Source organism: Mauremys reevesii, linkage group 12 (genome assembly GCF_016161935.1).
Source record: "Mauremys reevesii isolate NIE-2019 linkage group 12, ASM1616193v1, whole genome shotgun sequence".
NCBI lineage: Eukaryota > Metazoa > Chordata > Testudines > Geoemydidae > Mauremys > Mauremys reevesii.
Window position 1 is genome coordinate 40,420,861 of NC_052634.1, and position 21,470 is coordinate 40,442,330.

Sequence of the window (21,470 nt, forward strand, 5' to 3'; positions counted from 1 at the left end):
TCAGTTCGGGGTGCGAAGGAAAGTGGCTGTCGAAGGAGAATGCAAGGCATGTGGTGGGCAGGCCAGGGATTTCTTTGTCCCCCCTTCAAAAGGGGTCACCCTCCCCGTCGGGGAATCGAACCCTGGTCTCCCGCATGACAGGCGGGGATACTCACCACTATACTAACGAGGGAAGGGGCATGGTAATAGGCCCCAGCTCCCACAGACCAGCTATGGTCAGCGTACACCTACACCGTCGCATGGGCCCCAGCAGGCAACAGCACCCCTGGTCCTCTTCTGCTTCCCAAAGGCTTTGGCCGCAGCAACAGCCCTGGGAAAAGCCCTGGCCCTCCTCACCTGCCCTTGCCCAGCACGACGCCTTTCCGGGCCTACACAGCTCCTCACACAACACCCGCCTGGGACCTTGCCCTCCCCTACCAGCTCAGCAGCACCTTTTTTCCTCTCAAAACCTCCTCTTGCCACCCTCCCCCTTCCACACTTCACACTCACCTCATCACAAACTCACCCACGGCCCCTTTGGCTTCTCAAGCGCCTCTGGAGGGATGCAGCTTCCCTGGCACGCAGATCCTTCCCTTCAACGCGCACTGGACGGACATTCGAAACACAGCCCTTTCCAGGAGGGAATGTGCTGCTTTTGGACCCTGGCGCCCAGCAAGAAGGCCTGGGACTCTTTTTCTGACCGATGGACCCCACTGACTTGCCTTTACCAAGCAGAAACTGAGGACCGGCTGATGGCTCTCTTTGCAAACGGACGCCATCAGACTGAGCCACGAGGCGTGCTGCAGGATAGCCCCTCCCCACCAAAAAGCAATGCCGTGACCCAGATTTGAACTGAGGTTGCTGCGGCCACGGCGCAGAGTACTAACCACTGTACGCTCACGGCCAGGCGCTGGGGGCGCAGGCAGCAACCCAGCGGAAAATGCTCAGCTCTGCGCTCTCGGGGCGGCCACCTACCTCGCCGGCAGCCACAGGTCTTTCTCAAGTCTCCCCATTACAGTCACAGGTCAAATGCTGAGCAAAGGAAAAAAGACAGGAAGCCAATCCCATGCCTGTCCCTTTTTCTGTCTTCCTCCACCCCTGGACCAAGTCCCTCCCCGTTTGTCTGGGCCATTGTCCTCATGGCCCTGGCCAGCCTATTTCCCTTTGCCACTCTGAAACGTGCCCCCACGTGCAGGCCCCGGGGGAGGCTTTGGCTAGGGCGAGTGTGTCCTTGCGAGGTAACTGTCTCTCTGGAGGTGAAAGTCATCAGTGCGGGGTGCGAAGGGAAGTGGCCGTCGAAGGAGAATGCAAGGCATGTGGCGGGCAGGCCAGGGATTTCTTTGTCCCCCCTTCAAAAGGGGTCTCCCTCCCCGTCAGGGAATCGAACCCCGGTATCCGGCGTGACAGGCGGGGATACTCACCACTATACTAACAAGGAAAGGGGCACGGCGAGTGGCCCCAGCTCCCACAGACCAGCTATGGTCAGCGTACACCTACACCTTCGCATGGTCCCCAGCAGGCAACAGCACCCCTGGTCCTCTTCTGCTTCCCAAAGGCTTTGGCCGCAGCAACAGCCCTGGGAAAAGCCCTGGCCCTCCTCACCTGCCCTTGCCCAGCACAACGCCTTTTCGGGCCTACACAGCTCCTCACACAACACCCGCCTGGGACCTTGCCCTCCCCTACCAGCTCAGCAGCACCTTTTTTCCTCTCAAAACCTCCTCTTGCCACCCTCCCCCTTCCACACTTCACACTCACCTCATCACAAACTCACCCACGGCCCCTTTGGCTTCTCAAGCGCCTCTGGAGGGACGCAGCTTCCCAGGCACACAGATCCTTCCCTTCAACGCGCACTGGACGGACATTCGAAACACAGCCCTTTCCAGGAGGGAATGCGCTGCTTTTGGACCCTGGCGCCCAGCAAGAAGTCCTGGGACTCTTTTTCTGACCGATGGACCCCACTGACTTGCCTTTACCAAGCAGAAACTGAGGACCGGCTGATGGCTCTCTTTGCAAACGGACGCCATCAGACTGAGCCACGAGGCGTGCTGCAGGATAGCCCCTCCCCACCAAAAAGCAATGCCGTGACCCGGATTCGAACCAAGGTTGCTGCGGCCACGGCGCAGAGTACTAACCACTATACGATCACGGCCAGGCGCTGGGGGCGCAGGCAACAGCCCAGTGCAAAATGCTCAGCTCTGCGCTCTCGGGGTGGCCACCTACCTCGCCGGCGGCCACGGGTATTTCTCAAGTCTCCCCATTACAGTCACAGGTCAAATGCTGAGCAAAGGAAAAAATAGAGGAAGCCAATCCCATGCCTGTCCCTTTTTGCTGTCTTCCTCCACCCCTGGACCAAGTCCCTCCCCGTTTGTCTGGGCCATTGTCCTCATGCCCCTGGCCAGTCTATTTCCCTTTGCCGCTGTGAAATGTGCCCCCACGTGCAGGCCCCGGGGGAGGCTTTGGCTAGGGCCAGCGTGTCCTTGCGAGGTAATTGTCTCTCTGGAGGTGAAAGTCATCAGTTCTGGGTGCGAAGGGAAGTGGCCGTAGAAGGAGAATGCAAGGCATGTGGTGGGCAGGCCAGGGATTTCTTTGTTCCCCCCTTGAAAAGGAGTGACCCTCCCCATCAGGGAATCGAACCCCGGTCTCCCGCGTGACAGGCGGGGATACTCACCGCTATACTAACGAGGAAAGGGGCACAGAGAAGTACCCCAGCTCCCGTCACCGTACACCTACACCGTCACATGGGCCCCAGCAGGCAACAGCACCCCTGGCCCTCTTCTGCTTCCCAAAGGCTTTGGCCGCAGCAACAGCCCTGGGAAAAGCCCTGGCCCTCCTCACCTGCCCTTGCCCAGCACAACGCCTTTTCGGGCCTACACAGCTCCTCACACAACACCCGCCTGGGACCTTGCCCTCACCTACCAGCTCAGCAGCACCTTTTTTCCTCTCAAAACCTCCTCTTGTCACCCTCCCCCTTCCACACTTCACACTCACCTCATCACAAACTCACCCACGGCCCCTTTGGCTTCTCAAGCGCCTCTGGAGGGATGCAGCTTCCCAGGCACGCAGATCCTTCCCTTCAACGCGCACTGGACGGACATTCGAAACACAGCCCTTTCCAGGAGGGAATGCGCTGCTTTTGGACCCTGGCGCCCAGCAAGAAGGCCTGGGACTCTTTTTCTGACCGATGGACCCCACTGACTTGCCTTTACCAAGCAGAAACTAAGGACCAGCTGATGGCTCTCTTTGCAAACGGACGCCATCAGACTGAGCCACGAGGCGTGCTGCAGGATAGCCCCTCCCCAAGAAAAATTAATGCCGTGACTTGGATTCGAACCGAGGTTGCTGCGGCCACGGCGCAGAGTACTAACCACTATACGATCACGGCCAGGTGTTGGGGCGGGGCAGGCAGCAACCCAGTGCAAAATGCTCAGCTCTGTGCTCTCGGGGCGGCCACCTACCTCGCCAGCGGCCACAGGTATTTCTCAATTCTCCCCATTACAGTCACAGGTCAAATGCTGAGCAAAGGAAAAAATAGAGGAAGCCAATCCCATGCCTGTCCCTTTTTCTGTCTTCCTCCACCCCTGGACCAAGTCCCTCCCCGTTTGTCTGGGCCATTGTCCTCATGCCCCTGGCCAGCCTATTTCCCTTTGAAGCTCTGAAACGTACCCCCAAGTGCAGGCCCCGAAGCTGGGCGCGGGGGCGGAAGGCCCGGGGAGAGGCTTTGGCTAGGGCCAGCGTGTCCTTCCGAGGTAATTGTCTCTCTGGAGGTGAAAGTCATCAGTTCGGGGTGCGAAGGGAAGTGGCCGTAGAAGGAGAATGCAAGGCATGTGGCGGGCAGGCCAGGGATTTCTTTGTTCCCCCCTTGAAAAGGGGTCAGCCTCCCCGTCGGGGAACCGAACCTCAGTCTCCCGCGTGACAGGCGGGGATACTCACCACTATACTAACGAGGAAAGGGGCACGGTGAGTGGCCCCAGCTCCCACAGACCAGCTATGGTCAGCGTACACCTACACCGACGCATGGGCCCCAGCAGGCAACAGCACCCCTGGCCCTCTTCTGCTTCCCAAAGGCTTTGGCCGCAGCAACAGCCCTGGGAAAAGCCCTGGCCCTCCTCACCTGCCCTTGCCCAGCACGACGCCTTTCCGGGCCTACACAGCTCCTCACACAACACCCGCCTGGGACCTTGCCCTCCCCTACCAGCTCAGCAGCACCTTTTTTCCTCTCAAAACCTCCTCTTGCCACCCTCCCCCTTCCACACTTCACACTCACCTCATCACAAACTCACCCACGGCCCCTTTGGCTTCTCAAGCGCCTCTGGAGGGACGCAGCTTCCCTGGCACGCAGATCCTTCCCTTCAATGCGCACTGGACAGACATTCGAAACACAGCCCTTTCCAGGAGGGAATGCGCCGCTTTTGGACCCTGGCGCCCAGCAAGAAGTCCTGGGACTCTTTTTCTGACCGATGGACCCCACTGACTTGCCTTTACCAAGCAGAAACTAAGGACCGGCTGATGGCTCTCTCGCTGGCGCCACTGCTGCGGTCTCTGTTCCTCCGCCAGGCAGCGGGACCCGGCCCCGCGCGGCCTCGCGCCGCTTCTCGTGGGCGGGCGCTGAGCTCTGAGTGCACAAGGCCCTGGCGGCTCCGCCCCGCATCGCTGTCAGACAACGTCACCAATGGGAGCTGAGCCTGTCAGAAACGTCAATTGGGGAGGGCCCAATGGGAGACCAGGTTTCAGAGACCCGCCCTGCCTGAAGGCCAATGGGAGTTCAGTTGTCAAAAAACACTAGACAGGCCAGCACCAGCCAACCAGGAACCGCCCCTCTTCTCAAGCACACAGACAGCACCGCCCCCATCCTACCCCACCCAGCAGCAGCCTGCCCCAGATGGCTCAGGTCAGGCCCCCCAGCAACCCACAAAACACAAGTCTCAAATCCCTTTGTCCCCCCACTGCTGTTTTCTATTTACACAATGAGAACTCCCCCCAGACACCAAAAATGGGGGGAAGCTTTTCTGGTTTTCCACAGCCACCCTTACCCCTAACCCAGCCCCTTCCCCATATCTGGCAACACGCTCCCAGCTCAGGGTGACCACACACCCTGTCGGGGCAGGCTCTGCTCAGCCCGGCTCCCCACAGCCTGCACTAAACATGTGGGGCCCAACCCCAAAACTTACTCATATTTTACCCCAATGGCCCCAAACTGCTGCTTTTAATATATGCAAATAAGGTGCTGCCACACTCAGGCCACGCCCCAGCTCGCCAGTGGAGCCACCCGGCAGAGAACAAGGTGATATTTAAATTAGCCAGGACGTCGCTCAGTCATTGCCCTCTGCTCCCAGCAGGTGGCGCCGGAGAGCTCCGAGCTCACTCACTTCCCTTTCTCACGTCGGCTTCAGCCCCCGGGTTACAAACGCACCAACCGGGGAGCAGGAGTGCGGGGCTGCTCAAGGGTGACCAGATGTCCCATGTTTAAAGGGACAGGCCGGTCTGGCTGGACTTTTTCTTATATAGGAGCCTATTACCGCCCACGCCCTGTCCCATTTTCCAGTTTCTTTAAGGTCACCCTATGGGGCAGCTCTGCGGGGACGGACTTGCACACTTGGGATGTTAGTGCAAAAAACTCCTCCTGGGCTGAGTAAAGGGCAGAGACCTGCCCTTAGCCTGCCCTGAGTGGGGGTCACCCAAACCGACCCTCACTCGCCAGGCAGGTGTCACCTTTCAGCCTGGGGAAAAGGCAACACGCCCCCACTCCCCAGGTCTGTGTGGGCGGAGAGCCAATGAGAACTTCTATTTAAAAGGGAAAGAGAATCAAGCCTGAGTTTGCGAAAACCCCACAACCACATTCAAATCTACGCTCATCAGCAACCCCCCACCCCAGAGTACGCTGGGCAGTGCTGTGCCTCAGTTTCTCACCTTGCCGTGTGACAGGCCAATCCAATGTTCCTTTAAGAGACCCCTCCGCTCTCCTCCCCCCAACCCCCACTCCTCTTGGGCAGCAAAGCCCCAGGGGTGGGGGAGGGAGGGGAAGGCATCAAAAGACACCTCCGCTTCTGCTGCCGACACTCCCTCAACTGGCTCTCGGTTTGCCCTGTTCACTCTGCATCGCTGCCGCTCCACGGCATTGTCCTTCACCCTGCTGCTGAGAGCTCCTGTGTCGCCACTTCCCCTGCTGCCACCTGCCTGTCTCCTGCAGCCTCTGCGCGGCCACCTAGTGGGGGAACCTCGCTACAAGTGCAGCCTGGGCAGCCTCTGTCATTGCAACACCATGGGCAGGGCGTGAACCGCCAGCTGGGGGAGACTAACACCCTGCCCCGCCCCTTGCACCTGAGGCCCCGCCCCTTCTGCAAACACCCCTGTGCCCAGCGTACACCAGCCCTTAGATCCCTCTTGGTATTTCAATGCAGGCACTGACCTGTGAGAGGAAAACATCAGCTCCAAACACAGAGACTGAATTCCCCACATTTAATCTCGCTGCACTTTCCAGAAAGTCACGAAATTCATTTAGTTCTTGCTAGGACAGAGAAAAAATAAGTGACACTAAGTTTTTGGCTTAGTTAAATAAAATTAAGTGTTTAATTAATACAGTAAAACTATGTCTTGATTCTGCTAAACAACACCACAATGTGAAATGAGAACAGAGACAAATCTTGTCAGTGACGACTAATTTCGCAAGTGATCTTCCCATTATTAATTTCCACACCGCCCCCGTTGGAGGTCTGGGCACCTCCAGTGTCACTGCTCTGCATTCACCTTCCCCTTAGAATTGTTCTCGGACATTCCCAAATATGGAAAATTGTGCAGTTCACAGTGTGAATAGTGACCCCGGCTCCTTCCTGCACCTGCTCTACATTGCTCCACAGCAGCTTCTCCCCCTGCAGAGTCACTCCAGCACGGCAGTGCAGCTGCCCAGGGTTTTGCAAAAATTAATAATACAGAGTTTGGAGGAAAGAAAACATTTGTGAGTTGTGGAAATAGTAAAAGGCAACAGTTGTGGTGTTACAAGAAGGGCAGTTGTTGGTTTAATAATAAAACCCAGTTATATAAATGTAACTGTATGTGCAGCTCTGTGCACTCACATTGGATGGAAGCTTAGTAATTAAATTATACAAGAGGGTCAGGTAAAGTGGCTACTACCACCACTGTGTTTTGTCCCGAGAAGCCTTTACAGCCATTCTGAGGGGAAATGGGCCCTTTGTCCACAGAAACGGTCTATAGGGGACAGCTGCAGGCAGCAGGCGGAGAGATAATCTCATCAAAATGATTTGACTCCTGGGTAATGTAAGCAAAATCACTAAAGGAATGTCCGCGGTTTCTATTGGCACTTAACTTGCCTGCCCCTGGCTGTCTCTGGTTGTACAAGATGGATGTGTAATCGGGGTACAGTTGTGTAAAAAAAAATTATTGCAGTGCAAGGGCTGTTAGACAAAACAAACTGTTGTGTGTAATTGTGTAAGGTTTTAAAAACCTAAACTGAGACTTATGGTTTGTAACATAATGTTATGAAGGTTAAACTATGGAAGGAATGTGCGTTTTCCCAGGACGTGTGCAGTGTATATTGGAGAAGGGGTAAAAGAAATGCAAACAAAACATGGTACTTAATTCAAACCCTATTAGGGCTCCAAAGGGAGCCACAATAGGCTGTGGTTTCTTTTTCAGGTCTGTGTGTTTTGAAGCAGAAGATGAAAGTGGAAAGTAATCAGAACTCGGGTGGAAGTTGATTGTGTCCCTTTTAAGACAGTCTCTGAGCTGCTGATGGCTTTGGATCCAAAAGCCAAGCCCAAAAGCCGCGGTGAATGCAAGTGACCTAGCTGATGGGGGAACGAGAGAACTGCCCATCAGTGGCAGCACAAAGGAGCTGCAAATAATAAATACATCTGGTCAGCAAACAAGCTACTGGAAGACTCAGATTGTGGCCCTCCAGGAAAGGGAGGTGAAAAAACAAGTCAAGCCTGAAAATAAGGGGGACAGGTTAACCCTAAGGAGTGTGTGGGTGTATGTACAGTGCTAAAGCTAAATCTAAAGCTGTCTCTCAGCTGTTACCTGAGGATAAACTTAAAGCTTGGTACAGCAGAGAAACTATTGCAAACTGGGTCTGTTGTACAAGAGGGGAAACTGAGGCACACCACCTCATGAATTTCATAAATGACCAGTGAGTGGGGTAATTCACTATCTAACTATAGAACAAAATAAGGACAGCCTGGAGGGAATTCTTCTGTTTTTCCTGCAATTAGCAAGGAAATTTGTAAAAGGAAGTGGTATTATTATTATTAAGCACTAATCTGTCCCCACTGGGGGTGTGTGTGGAAATTGTTTCTTTTGTTTTTCAGACACTCTACAAGCAAGCTGGTGCCAGCAAAAGACTAACCCAGAATACCATGAATCTATGTTTTGTGTTGTTTGTCTGTGGTGTTTGTCTTGTTGTTAGCATTGTTGTGTTTCAATGAACAGAAAACCTCATGACATGAGTGGGGATGGCTTCAAAAGGCTGACCTGGGGGAAGATGTGTGTGGACATTCAAAATGCTCGACTAGGAGGCCAGCACCTGTGTAATAGCTACCGTGGTATCTGGAAGTGAATCGGCAGCTGAGGTGGGCCCCACAAGCCCTATGGGAATAATGAGAAGGGGATTTGCTCGCTGGGAATCAATGGAGGGGTGTGTAAAATGGTGTAAATCCAGAGAAGATGTTTGAATGTGCCCCTCCCTGATGGCCGTGGAGGAGCACACCCAATGGCCCATGGCAAGGGGTGGACAATTGGGTGTACTGTGTATGAGGTGTTTTGCTGGAAATGTACATATTACTGGGGGCACAATTACACCAGCCCCTAACCAAATTCCACACTACACGCTGCTCTCTGGGCTTTGGGGCACAGATAGATCTGTGAATCTTACTGCTGTGAATAATCGAACCAGCGCATACAGCCTGATTCCACACCACGTGGTTAAGTTGGTTTGAACAATAACCCATTTCTCTGTGGACATTCAATGGACTTATGATATGGACAAAAGCACAAAAACCTGCAGCAGCAGCGTATTGCAACTGCCAGCAACTGGATACGTTAAGAGCTTGACCCTGTCGAAGGAGGAGAGGAGGTGTTTCGGTGGTGGCCGGGATGTTGGACCATGCGGTAGTGCTCAGGTCTCTCGGTGTTGCTGTGGATTATTACAGTGGCTGGTGTATTGCTAAGTATACTTGTGATACGTTGCCTATGGAAATAACCGAGAAGTAATGGAGTAAGCCCCTCCCCCCTGTACTAGACAACCTGGACCCAACCTTCCCGGGCCCACTATAGTGGGAAGTCTGGAACGCTAATTGGAACAGGTGTGGCAGCCCGTATGAGAGAAGGTGCAGGGCACTGTACTACACACGGGGCAGTGGGACAAATGGAATATCAACACCTTCCACCTTGATGCCTGGCCCTATCAGGAAATGTGTCACCATATGTCCTATGTTTTGCTAAGGGGGAGAATGGGAACAGGGACACAGGCAAGGCTCTGTGGCGTCAGAGCTGGGATGGGGACACTGAGGAAGGAAACTGGAATCATTGCTTGCTGGAAGTTCAATCCAATAAACATCTCATTGTTTGCACCTTCGGACTTTGGGTATTGCTGCTCTGTGTGTACGCAAGAAGGACCAGGGAATGGGAGGGTGAAGGGATAAACCCTCTAACACTAAGTAACATCTAACACACATTTGAACCTCTTCTTTTCACACCGTTGCTCATTCTCAGGGGCTGCTTTGTCTCCAGACAGATCCATTCTCTTTCAGGACGGCCTTGCTCTTTCCATCTGTTTCACTCACTGAGGTGTGGGAGTAAACACTCCTCTTCCCTCTAGTCTCAGACAAACACTAGCATTAATTGTTTGCTACTGAGGGGTTTAGAAAGCATTTGTCAAGATACCATTTCTGGGGCATTTTTCCCAAGATCCAATATTTTGTGTTCAAACATCTCCCAACTTCCTTGGTGAAAATAAGGCCAAGGTTTCCTTGCAATAGAGAGGCAGTTTTTCACCCCAGATGGGACTTGAACCCACAATCTCTGACTTAGAAAGCCATTGCCTTGTCCATTAGGCCACTGGGGCCCTGTGAAAAAATGGAAATTCAATCTCCTAAATGCATATTTCTCATATTAACTTGGAAGTCAAATACCCTCTTTCTGCACCTTACAGAAATGTCTGCATCCCCTGGCAGCAAGGCTACTGGGCAGGTCGCTTACAGAGCTGAGTATCACCTTTCTGCCAGCCATCTTTAGAGAAGAAGGCTCTTTTCCCGGACAGCCACACAGCGCTGCCTAGCATCCCGAGAGCCTCCCTCGTGTTCTCCCGCAGCAGCCGCCTGCCGGTGTGGGTGGGAAAAGGGGACCAGGAAGCAGTGCGGCCTCAGGCCAGGACAGGAGGCCCTCGCCACGCCCAGGCCTGCCTCTTGCCTTCAGCCCAGGCAGCCAGAGGTGCCAGGGAGCTCCCTGGCAGGCCGCCGCCTCACCCAGGAAAAAAGGAAAAGGGGATGAATGAAGAAGTCAGGAAATAACAAGGAAATGAAGAGGTTTGTCGAACGGGTTTCTGCCCGATTTACCATCTTCTCAGCTACCGCTCAAAGTTAAAGACCTAAAGTCGACCTATCGGCATAAGTACAGATGGTTGGATGGGAATTAAAAGGAGCTGCTGTCACAAGTGTTAGGTGCCTGCAAGCAGCATGCAGACCGTTTAAAAACACTGCAATTAGAGGCTCAGATGAAACGTTTGCCCTAAATCAGCAGCGACAATAGGAGGACCAGCAGAACGCCACTCTAGGTAAACGGCCGAGTACTGGAGGCTGTTAGAGGCAAAAAGTCATTCCTCAAAATTTGGAAATCAGATCCTAGTGAGGATAATAGGAAGGTGCATAAACTCTGGCCTGTTAAGTGTCAAAGTGTAACAAGTCAGGCCAAGAAAGAATCTGAGAAGCAACATGCTAAAGACACAAAAGCTAAGCATAAATCCGGTCAATGCGAGTCCTGGTCTGTCCCCGCAGAAAGGTGAACCCCCTCTGTGGCTGGAGTGAGCTCCTCTAAGCCGACCTCACTACAGACGTGCACCAGGTAGTGCTCATTGTAAAAATGTTTCCTCTGACAGTTGGGAAAATGGGACCAGCGGTGCTCAGGCCGGCTGACACAATTAACCCCCCCCCCCCAACACCAAACATCATGCAGTCCAGAGGAAGGGAGCCTTTGATCTTCCCTCTCATGCCTTAACTGGAGACCATACACACTAATATAGCAGTAACCAGTGCCACAGAGCACAAAGCCCACCAGTAATGCCCTCCCTGGTTGGAGCTCCACCACCTTCTGTACTCGCACCGCGAATGTGAAGAACAAGACTCCAACCCCATCATTCTTTCCTGGCCAGGAGGCCCTTCCTCCCATCACCCTCTGCCCAGCAAGCTACCCTAGAGTCATGAATGTGCATTTCCTGAACATCCACCATGGCCAAGTCCAGCTGCTCCAAGGCACTGAACAGCAAGTGCCTCCTCCTGGACCCCCAAATCCCTTCCACACGGCCACTTTCACAGATGCCCCTTCCCTGGTACTGCCCTTGCTCAGCTGCGCAGAGGAGTTTTCACCCCCACTCCCTGCCTGTCACTGCCCAGCAGCCCTCTGGCACCATTCCTGAGGGTCACCCTGCCTTGCTCTCTCCCTGACATATTGGGAAAGACAGATCCCATCTCTCCTTGTTAAAGGTCAGGTGGGCCAACTAGGGGCAGAAGCCCATTCTATGTTTTCCTACTGCAGAGCCCAAGATCAGAGACTCACCATCAGTGCCACCCAGAGGGGAGGCAAGCAGGGCAATTTACCCCAGGCCCCATGAGAATACAGTATTGCAACTTTTTTTTAATTGAACGGGCTCCCAAAAATGCTTTGTTCCAGACCCCTAAATGCTCTAGGGCAGCCCTGCTCATCTTGGGTGCTGACACACCACTGTGCTCCCAGAGAACAAGCCAGCAGGGTACAAAGAGAGATGAAAGGGCCTGCCAAAGCCTGGGATTGAACCAGGGACCTTTAGATCTTCAGTCTAACGCTCTCCCAACTGAGCTACTTTGGCAGCTGTGTGGTAATGTTTGGGCCTGTTGCTTCTCTGCCCGGGATGTTTTTGCAGCAGTTGCACACAAAAAGGACGTCATTGGGAGGTGCCCATGAAGACAAGACTCGCTTTTGCCTGCCTTGCTCAGCTTGACTTGCTGCCTCACCCTGTTCCTGCCCTAGTGCCCGGGTTGACCTGGTGGTGGAAGGGGACTGGGGGCCAGTGGCGCGGGGAGGAAGTTGAGCTGGACCCTGAGCTAGACTAGACCCTGGCGGTGAGAGTCTGGCCACCACCTGCCGCCCCACCCTGTTGTCCTGGCTTCCCCCACTGGGCGTCATTTCGGGAGGGAAGTGGGGCTTCTGCCTCCCCTCCCCGATTTTCACACCGCAGAGGAGTGCGAACAGGAGAACGAACGGCTGCTCCACACCCCACCGGAGGAACCCGGCGCCCTTAGCTGTGGGGAGTAAGAAGTGGCTGTTGGCTGACAGGGCCTGTCCCCGAGGAGCTGGAACAGCAGCTGGCGCCTCCCCATCGGCTCCAGGCTGTGGGAAATGCTCATTGCCTGGCTGCATGGGCGGCTGCTGCTCCGTGCTCTGGAGAGCGTCTGTATTGCTCTGTCAACCCCCCGTCTTCACTGAGCCAGTCTGGTAAGGGCCCAAGTGCCCCCTCCGGCCTGGCAGCTGAGAGTCTGTGCAGACATCAGCCCCCCTGCCAGCCCCACAGGCAGCAGCAGCGCCAGCCCCCCAGCACCACAGGGGCACTCAATGCACTTCCTGTGGGGAAATGGCTCCTTGGCATCCAGCTGCTAGAGTGAGAGCCAGGAAAGAGCAGTGTCTGGCTCACCGTGGGGGAGAGAAGAGACCTGGTGAGTGCGGATCTCCCTCAGCCTCTCCCGCAAGGCTGGTCAGTTGTATTGTCACTGTGATAGTCGGTGCTTCCCTTCAGGGCCGGCCCTAGAGGGATCCAGGGTATGGGACAAATCCCCCCTTTCCTCCCCAGGCCCTGCCCCCCACGCCACCCCGTCCCCCACGCCCCCACCCCTGCCTGCCCTGCACCTTCCTGCCCCATGCCTTTCCCTCTCCCACTCTCCCTGCTCCTCCCCCAGCACCCCACTGAACAGCTGATCACTGGCAAGTGTGAGGAGCTTGTCAGCAAGGCCTGTAGTGGGGGGGGGGGGGAGCTGGCTGCCAGTGGGCACTGAGCACCTTTTTTTCTCTCTGTTGGTTCTGCAGCCCCTTAGCTCCCATGCAGTCGCTGACTCAGCTCCTTTCACATGCTAGAGAGAGGAGCAGAACCAGGGCTATGGCTGATCTATGGGGCACTAGGTGAGTGGCAGAGGCTTCAGGTGCTGAGAGTTTGCCTGACCCCTCAACAACACAGTGTGAGGTGGTGTCCCAGGCATCTCGATGAAAGGAGCAGAACAGAATTTACTTGGGGTGGGGAGAGAATTGAGAGTGTCTCAGGGGGTTGTACAGAGGTATTGCCCGGGTGAGAGACTGGCTAAAACACGCAGGCCTCGCTGTGAGCAGGACTTGAACCTGCGCAGGGGAACCCTATTGGATTTCAAGTCCAACGCCTTAACCACTCAGCCATCACAGCTGTAAGCACAAAACTGCCCCAATGCTAGAGAAACTGGTAAATAATCCCAATGCCCAAGCGTGAAGTCATCTGAACTACAGAATTCCCACAGCAAACCTGGCTCCCAAAGCACAGGGGGGATTTGGGGTTTGTTCTGTTTGCTTAGCCAGGTGCCACAGGAGTCTTTGCTGCTTTTACAAATCCAGACTAACACGGCCCCTCTGATACTCCTAGTGACACTCTCCAATGGATCCCCATCCTCCACCCACCTTGAGCTAGGTAGGAGCGGATCATCATTATCCCTACTTGAGAGAGGGAGAAGCTAAGGCTGAGAAAGGAGAATTGACTTGTCTTAGGTCACACAGCCAGTCAGTGGCAGAGTTGGGAATAGGACCCAAGATCCCTGATTTTGAAACTAACGATCAGATCATGAATTTCAAACACTGAATGACCTGAATAAAGTGCTCTCAGATGAGCTCCAGACCAACAACAGTTCACAGTAATTATTCAGCAAGTATTTGAGGAGAACTGCAATGTTAGAGAGAATCATGAACTGCTCAGAGACCATTAATGCAGCAAAGCAGCAAAATTTGTCAAACATATAAGTGGTTATGACTTATTTCCTTGGTCTTAAAAGAGAACAACAAGGACCTGAGTCTCCTCCCTGTCAATAACCCCCTGCTCAGCCAATCAGGGTAGAGACAGGACGGGAGGCTGAGGGTTCTCACCAGAGAGCCCAAAGGATGGCCCAGGTCACCGGTGGGGATCACTGCCCGAGCACTATTTCAGCCCCACATTTTTGGGTGGACCTCCCACAGTGGGAGCTGCCGAGCACTCCCCCGCAACACACACATACACACACACACCGCTCCTGGTGTTGGGAGGGGAACAGGTGAAAGGACAAAAGAAGCAAGAGACAAAGAGAAAGGAGGGAGGGAGGGATGGATGGAGGAAAAGGTGAAACAAAAAGGACAAACCCTAATGACCCCAGTGATTCTAAGGGACAAAATCCCAGGTGCGGAATAAAATTCTGCCTCCTTAAGCTCGTGTTTTCCATGCCTAGAATTCAACTGTCACCAGATGGATCAGACTGAACAGGTTTCAAACCTCGAGGAGGCTTCAACCTTCTAAACAGGGATGGCTGTTTTCTAGTAAAATCAGGAAAAGGGAAGGAGAAAACTCGAAAAAGCTTCCTCCTGGCACTCACGTCCGTGAACCCGAATACTCTCTCAGTCCTCAAAGAGAGACCTGGAGAAGGAGACTTGCTGAAGCAAAGCCACAGGGGTCTCTGAGGTTTCCCTGGCCCCTCACCCCTGTCCTGCCTGGCTGATGTCAGCATCTCTCTGTGAGGTCACCTCCTCCGCACCACCTTTGACCAATAGTCTGAGGTCCTGCAAAAGGCCTTTGTGATGGACAGCTTTGCTAGGTTTTTATGCATTTGGACAGCAAAATGTTGAGTGTTTACATTGTTATCAAGCACTCCTGTATAGAGGAGCCCCTGAACATAATGGAGAATGGAAATGAAAATGTTTAACTTTTTAAAAAAAAAGAAAGAAGGTTATAAGAGAACACGGGGGTTTGAACTGAGGACTACGTGAAAACTGCAGTTAAGCACTCTAACACTGAGCAATATCCCCAATGACAACAGGAGTATAGAATCGTGATGTCCAGGACTTTGAAGGACAAACCCTGATTCATCGAGCTCCTTTGCCATTCCCAGACCACAGGTGGTTTTCAAAATGGGGTTTGATTAAACTTCTTAAATGTGGTAAACACCACAGCTTGCACACCCACCGATATAGCTTCTCCCACTGACATAGCTGCCACCTCTTGGGAAGTGGATTAACTACACCCCCAGGAAAACTCTCTCCCATCAGCCTAGAGCAGTGGTTCCCAAACTGTGGGGCAAGACCCCAAAGTGGGTCATAACCCTGTTTTAATGGGGTCGCCAGGGCTGCCATTAGACTTGTTGGGGCCTGGGGCTGAAACCAAAAGTCTGAGCCCCACCACCCAGGGCTGAATCCCTCAAGCTCTGGTTTTGCCCTCCCCCAACTGGGGCAGGGCTCAGGCTTTGTCTCCTCTGCCTGTGCTAAGTGTAGAGGGGCTTGGTGTGTCTTTCTAGGGTCATGTAGTAAGTTTTTTGGGGGGTTTTTTGGCAAAAAGGGGTTGTAGTGAAAGGAAGTTTGAGGAACCCTGGCATAGAGCCTCTGAGTATGTCTAGACTTGGCTCCCTGTGGCAGATCAGACACTGGAAGTACAGCCATGGAGACACCACACCCCAGCCTGGCCTAGCAGGCAAGAATCAAACCTCCACAGACAAGTGCCTGTTGTTTTCTAACCCATCTCCCTAAGCCCTCAGCCACCACCACTTAACAAAGGGGCTTTTCTACACTATGGTTCTGGTCTCACTGAAGGGTCATTTCCAATTGTTTGCTCAGACCAGCATTAGGGAAAATGGTGCCCTGGGCAAAGCTTGTACTTTGGCACTTCCCCATTGCCCCTGGACGATCCCCACTCCCCCTTTACTGCTAGCTCCTGCACTCCCAACCCTTGCGCCTCCTTCACCCCTAACTCCTGCCCCCTCCTGTGCCCCCTTTGCCCTTAATTCCCTGGGCCACCACCCATTGCTCCTCTCCTGCAGCCCCTTCACATGGCTCCAGTGCTGGGGGCCCCGCACTTGTTCTCCCTTTCCCTGGGCTTTGGCATCACTAGCCCCTGATTAGCGAGTAGGGTTCAGTGGTCCCCAAAATGTGGGGCATGACTCTTAGGGGGACACAGAGGAACATTCATGGAGTCAATGAAATCAATTGAGCTTCTTCAGTCTCTCGCTGCAGATATTTCCCTTGTTTTTAAAGGCAAAAATCCTGATCTTTCCAATGGGAGCTGCTGCTTCAATGTTCAGTTTGGGGAGGGATTTGGCTGCACTCAGAGATCTGCCCGCGGGTTACAATCTGCGATCCGAAGGGTCGAACGCAAACAGCGTTTAGATGGGACCGTTAGTGCCGCCCCCGTGTGGCCAAAGATTAGAACTGAGCAGCAGAGTTTACAGCTGGAGCCTGGGACACTCCTGAACAAACTGGGCCCAAAGCCTCTCGCGTGAGATCCTTGCTGTGCAGCAGGAGGCGGAGGGAAGCTGATTGTCAGGGCTCAGGGCTGCTCCCTGCCATGCTGAGCCAGTGTCTGTGCTAAGCTCGGCATCAATCAGGTGATTCTGGGAAGTTCGGGGTCCCCGGGCTCCCACAGGAGGGTGAAGCAGGTCACCCCTGGAGCAGGTTAAAGGTGCAGGTTGACAGTGGGGCTGCTGCCCCTGTGAACAGCTGCTGTAGCACCGCCTGGGCAGGACAGGGAGAGCCAGTTATACCCTCCCCCCCAGCCTGTATCGGGGGATGGGAGCACTCACACCCTGGGGACCCACCCACCAGAGATCTGCTGGGGGGGAGAGTGGCACCCACACACCCAGGATCTTGTGGGGGGGGACAAGGGCATCCACACTCCGGGATCCTCTGCAGAGGGACGGACACCCACACACCCAGGATTCTGTATGGGGGGCAGAGGTTCCTGGGCTCCTGGGCGGGGGAAGGGGGCACCGAAACATCCGGGATCTTACCTGGCAGGACAGCGGCGCCTGCAGCTCGACATGAGACGGGGGCGAGGGAAGCAGGAGCATTTCCCAGTTCCAGGCTGTCCCCGTCTGGCCAAGGCACAGAGCTCACAAGCAGAGTTTAAAGCTCCAGCTGCCAAGTTGCAGAGCAAGCTGGGCCCCATGGCTGGTGCCTGTGATCCCAGCACCTGGGGAGGCTGAAGCCAGTGGATTGCTTGAGCTCAGGAGTTCTGGGCTGCAGGGGGCTGTGCCGATCAGGTGTCCACAGTAAGTTCAGCATCAATATGGTGATCCTGGGGAAGCTTGGGGTCCCCAGGTTGCCTAAGGAGGGGTAAAGTGGCCTAGATTGGAAACGAAGCAGGTCAAAACTCCCGTGCTGATCAGTAGTGGGATTGCACCTGTGAATAGCCCCTGCAGCATAGCCTGGGCAAGACAGTGAGACATGGTCTCTTTTTAGACCTCCCTCCCCACCCGCAGAGCCTGGATGGGGGGATGGGAGCACCCACATGCTGGGGATTCTGACTTGGGGGGAGGGACGCCCCCCTGCAACACAGATCTTGAAAAGAGGAACAGCGACACCCACACACCACAGAGCCTGGATGGGGGCAGGGGAACCACACACGGGAGCTAGTTCATGGGGTGGGGGACACACCCATATGCTCCGTTGCCCCATTCTTAATGAGAAGAACGGGGGCATCCGCACAACACGGATCCTTAACGGGCGGGGGGACACCCACACACTCCACTATTAACCAGAAGGGACAGGGGCACCAGACACCCCCGGTAGTGTGGAGAACACCCACATCCACCGGATCCCTCATGGGGGGTGTAGTGAGGCGGCCTGGCTCCCGACGGCCCCTGAGAGAGAGGAACCAGAACAACCACCTCAGTGGGCGGAGCCACCTCAGTGGGCGGAGCCACCGCCGCCTGTTCCCGCCCCCCGGAAGTCAAGGGGCGGGACAGGAAGTATAAAAGCCCGGCCTCAACCCTCAGTTAGAGCCCAGCGGCCGGAGAGGACGGACGCTCCTGTTCAGGCTCCTGACTGGCCGAGCCTGCCCAGGGCAAGGTACCCGGACGCGGACGGACCAAGCCTCCCTCAAGCAAGGTACCCGGACGCGGACAGACCGAGCCTCCCTCGAGCCAGGTACCCCGAGGTGGACTGGCCGAGCCTGCCCCGAGCCCGGTACCCCGAGGAGCTGCCCGAGCGTTCCTGTGACCCAAGTCCAGAGGAGCAGCCCGACTTAGACCGCTTTCAGCGCACCGAGGAGCCCATGGTATGGGACCCCGCTGCGAGCCCAGCGACGAGCAGGTACCCGAGGAGGGGGAGATGGAATGCAGCCCGGGGGTAGCCGAACCCTGTCCGGCTGAGGGCACTGACGTGCCCATGTCAGTGTGTTGCGGCCAGGATCCCCACTGACTGCAGCGGATCCACGCCGCTGTTAGGGCCCCGGGCTGGGACACAGAGGAGTGGGTGGGCCTGTGTCCCCCCTGCCACCCCACTCACGGGTGGCAGCCTCCCCCTCCTACCAGCGTTCAGGCAGAGAAGCCTGCACTTACCTGGGCTTCTTGAACTGCTGCCACAGCTCAGTTCCCGTTACAAGGCCCTGAGCCTTGAGCTATTGTTTGTTGCCCTGCCCTGACTGAGGGCCTGGGCCTCCTGAGACTGATGCCGCTGCTTAGCTCCTGCTACGAGGACCTGAGCCTTGAACTATAGTTTATTGCCCCACCTTGGGGCTTACTGACTCTTGTGGCTCAGCTCCTGAGACAAGGACCTGAGCCCCTGGGACTATTGTTTGTTGCCCCACCCTGACCTAGGGCTGGGGATTACTGAACTATTGTTATTACTCAGCTCCTGATGCAAGGACCTGAGCCCTGAACTGTTATTGATACTCAGCTCCTGCTACAAGGACCTGAGCCTTGAACTATTTTGTATTGCCCCGCCCTGATTAAGGGCCTGGGCTTCCTAAGACTATTATTGTTGCTCAGCCCTGCTGTGAGGAGCTGAGCTAGAGCTGCTGTGTTGCTGCCCCGCCCTGACTGAGGGCTTGGGCTTAAACTAGTGACTTTGTTGCTCAGCCCTGCTGTGAGGGTCTGAGCTAGAACTGCTGTGTTGCTGCCCCGCCCTGAGCTAGGGCTTGGGCTTTACAGACGTAGACTGCTGCTCAGCCCTGTAGTGGGATCTGAGCTCCCTGGATTCTGGTGTGCTGCCCCGCCCTGACCTAGGGCTTGGGGCTTACTGACTCTGTAACTGCTCAGCTCCGGCTGCCAGGACCGGAGCCTAGACCTAGTGTCTGCTGTCCCGCCCTAGCTGAGGGCTGGGACTCCTAGCAGGAACTGTGTGCCTTCTGTTCTGCCCCTGCTTGAGGGGCAGAACCCCAAAACCCTTCAGAACCCGGAGACTGATAGGGCCGTGTAGTGAGGCGGCCTGGCTCCCGACGGCCCCTGAGACGGCACGGCCCCTACCTCGGACTATTACAGGGGGTAAGACAGAGGGGATTGTAATGGGGCCCAGCGCACCCACGCACCAGGGATTGTTAAGGGTTGAAGGGACAGGGACACCCACACACACTGAGATCACGTCCTTGGAGGGATGCAAACCCTCCACAGAAGGACCTGGTCTGTTCCATGATGGCAGCCCAGCCTGGGTGAGTCAAAGTCTCTTTTTATACAGCCATGCCCCAGAGATCCTGACTAGGGCGAGAGAGACACCCACCCACCAGAGATCCTTAATGGTCTAGGGTGCACCAACACACCAGGGATTCTTATGGGTGGGAGGAATGGAGACAGCCAGACACACCGAGATCACTTCCTCCAAGGAGCCTGGGCCAGACAGGGAGACACAGTCCCCCTTCACATATCTGCCAGACAACCTTCCTCCCACTCCCTCCACACAATGTTCTTATCTGGAGGTGAAGCCAGGGAAATCCCATGGAGGATTCTTATCTGGGGAACTGGGGGTACCCACTTACCACCAGAGATTCTTAAGGGCAGGAGGAACAGGGACTCCCACATCTGTGGCATGGGGGTGGGTCACCTGCTGGGATCATTGGGGCATATTTCACCTCGTCAGCTCCCTGCCATTGCCTTGGGGGCCCCTTGTTCGCTGCCTCTGGTACCCAGTTTAGCCTCCTTCCTGAGGGCTGAGACGCTTTGATCTATCTAAGGTCTGTGGGATCAATACGTGTCATGGTGTAATTCTGTGTTATTCGGGGGTCAGACTAGCTGAGCTAATGGCCCCTTCTGCCCTTAAACGCCATGAAAACATTTCCCTGGTTTCTCCTTGCGCCTGTCAGACACCACTGTGAGGGGCCCAAGAGAAGATCCCGCACACAGCGCTCTGGCTCTTACTTTACTTGGGGACGTCAGCGCTTTCCTAGCAAAGCTGCTGCTAAAGCGCTGGATTTGGGGAACGGTTCGGCTCCGATTCAGAGATCTGCCTGCGGGGTGTGAACCTGCCACGAGGAGCGGGAAACACAACCAGCAACGGGAGGCGTTGGCTGAGCTCCGGGCTGCCCCCGTGTGGCCAAAGCTTAGAACTGAGCAGCGGAGTTTAAAGCTGGCGCTGGGAAGGACCTGAACATGCGCGGCACGAAGGCTCCTGCGTGTAACGCTTGTTGGGTGGGCAGCTGAGCGTAGCTGATTGCCGGAGTTCAGGTCTGCACCCCGGGGTGCTGAGCAGGTGTCTGTGCTTAGGTTGGCCTCGCTATGCTGGTTTCTGGGAAATTTGGGGCCGCCAGTTCCCCCTAGGGAGAGAGGAGCCAGCCCAGGAAAGGAGGCTTTCAAAACTCTGGTACCAATAGACAGTAGGACTGCCCCTGTGAAGAGCCGCTGCAGCCCCGCCAGGGAGAGCCGGTCTCTCTTTATGCAGCCCCCCCCCCATTCCTCAGGATGAGGGTTGTGCTCAAAGATCTGTGCCCCGTGTTTTCACCTCCGTGTGAAGCGCACAGAGCAAATAACCCTCAGCGCATCAGCTCAGCTCCAGGCTCCACTTCCACCAGCTCTGAGCGCAGAGCTCCCAGGCTGAGCCTGAAGTTGGAAGCGGGAGACCCTGTAACCAGCCGGGCCCTGTGGCTGGTGCCTGTGATCCCAGCTTTTGGGGAGGCTGAGGCCGGTGGATCGCTTGAGCTTAGGAGTTCTGGGCTGCAGGGGGCTGTGCTGATCGGGTGTCCACACTAAGTTTGGCATCAATATGGTGATCCTGGGGAAGCTTGGGGTCTCCAGGTTGCCTAAGAAGGGGTGAACCAGCCCAGGTCAGAAACGGAG

The 21,470-nt window shown here is 55.2% G+C and overlaps 4 non-coding genes across 4 annotated transcripts; all 4 read right to left on the bottom strand.

The window, feature by feature from the left end:
- Window positions 1-2,592: 2,592 nt before the first annotated feature.
- On the bottom strand, window positions 2,593-2,664 carry TRNAD-GUC. Its single transcript has one exon. It is a non-coding gene; the product is annotated as a tRNA-Asp (tRNA).
- A 7,317-nt stretch (window positions 2,665-9,981) lies between these two features.
- Window positions 9,982-10,054, bottom strand: TRNAR-UCU. Its single transcript has one exon. It is a non-coding gene; the product is annotated as a tRNA-Arg (tRNA).
- A 1,922-nt stretch (window positions 10,055-11,976) lies between these two features.
- Window positions 11,977-12,049, bottom strand: TRNAF-GAA. Its single transcript has one exon. It is a non-coding gene; the product is annotated as a tRNA-Phe (tRNA).
- A 1,496-nt stretch (window positions 12,050-13,545) lies between these two features.
- TRNAS-UGA lies at window positions 13,546-13,627 on the bottom strand. Its single transcript has one exon. It is a non-coding gene; the product is annotated as a tRNA-Ser (tRNA).
- Between the last annotated feature and the right edge of the window lie 7,843 nt (window positions 13,628-21,470).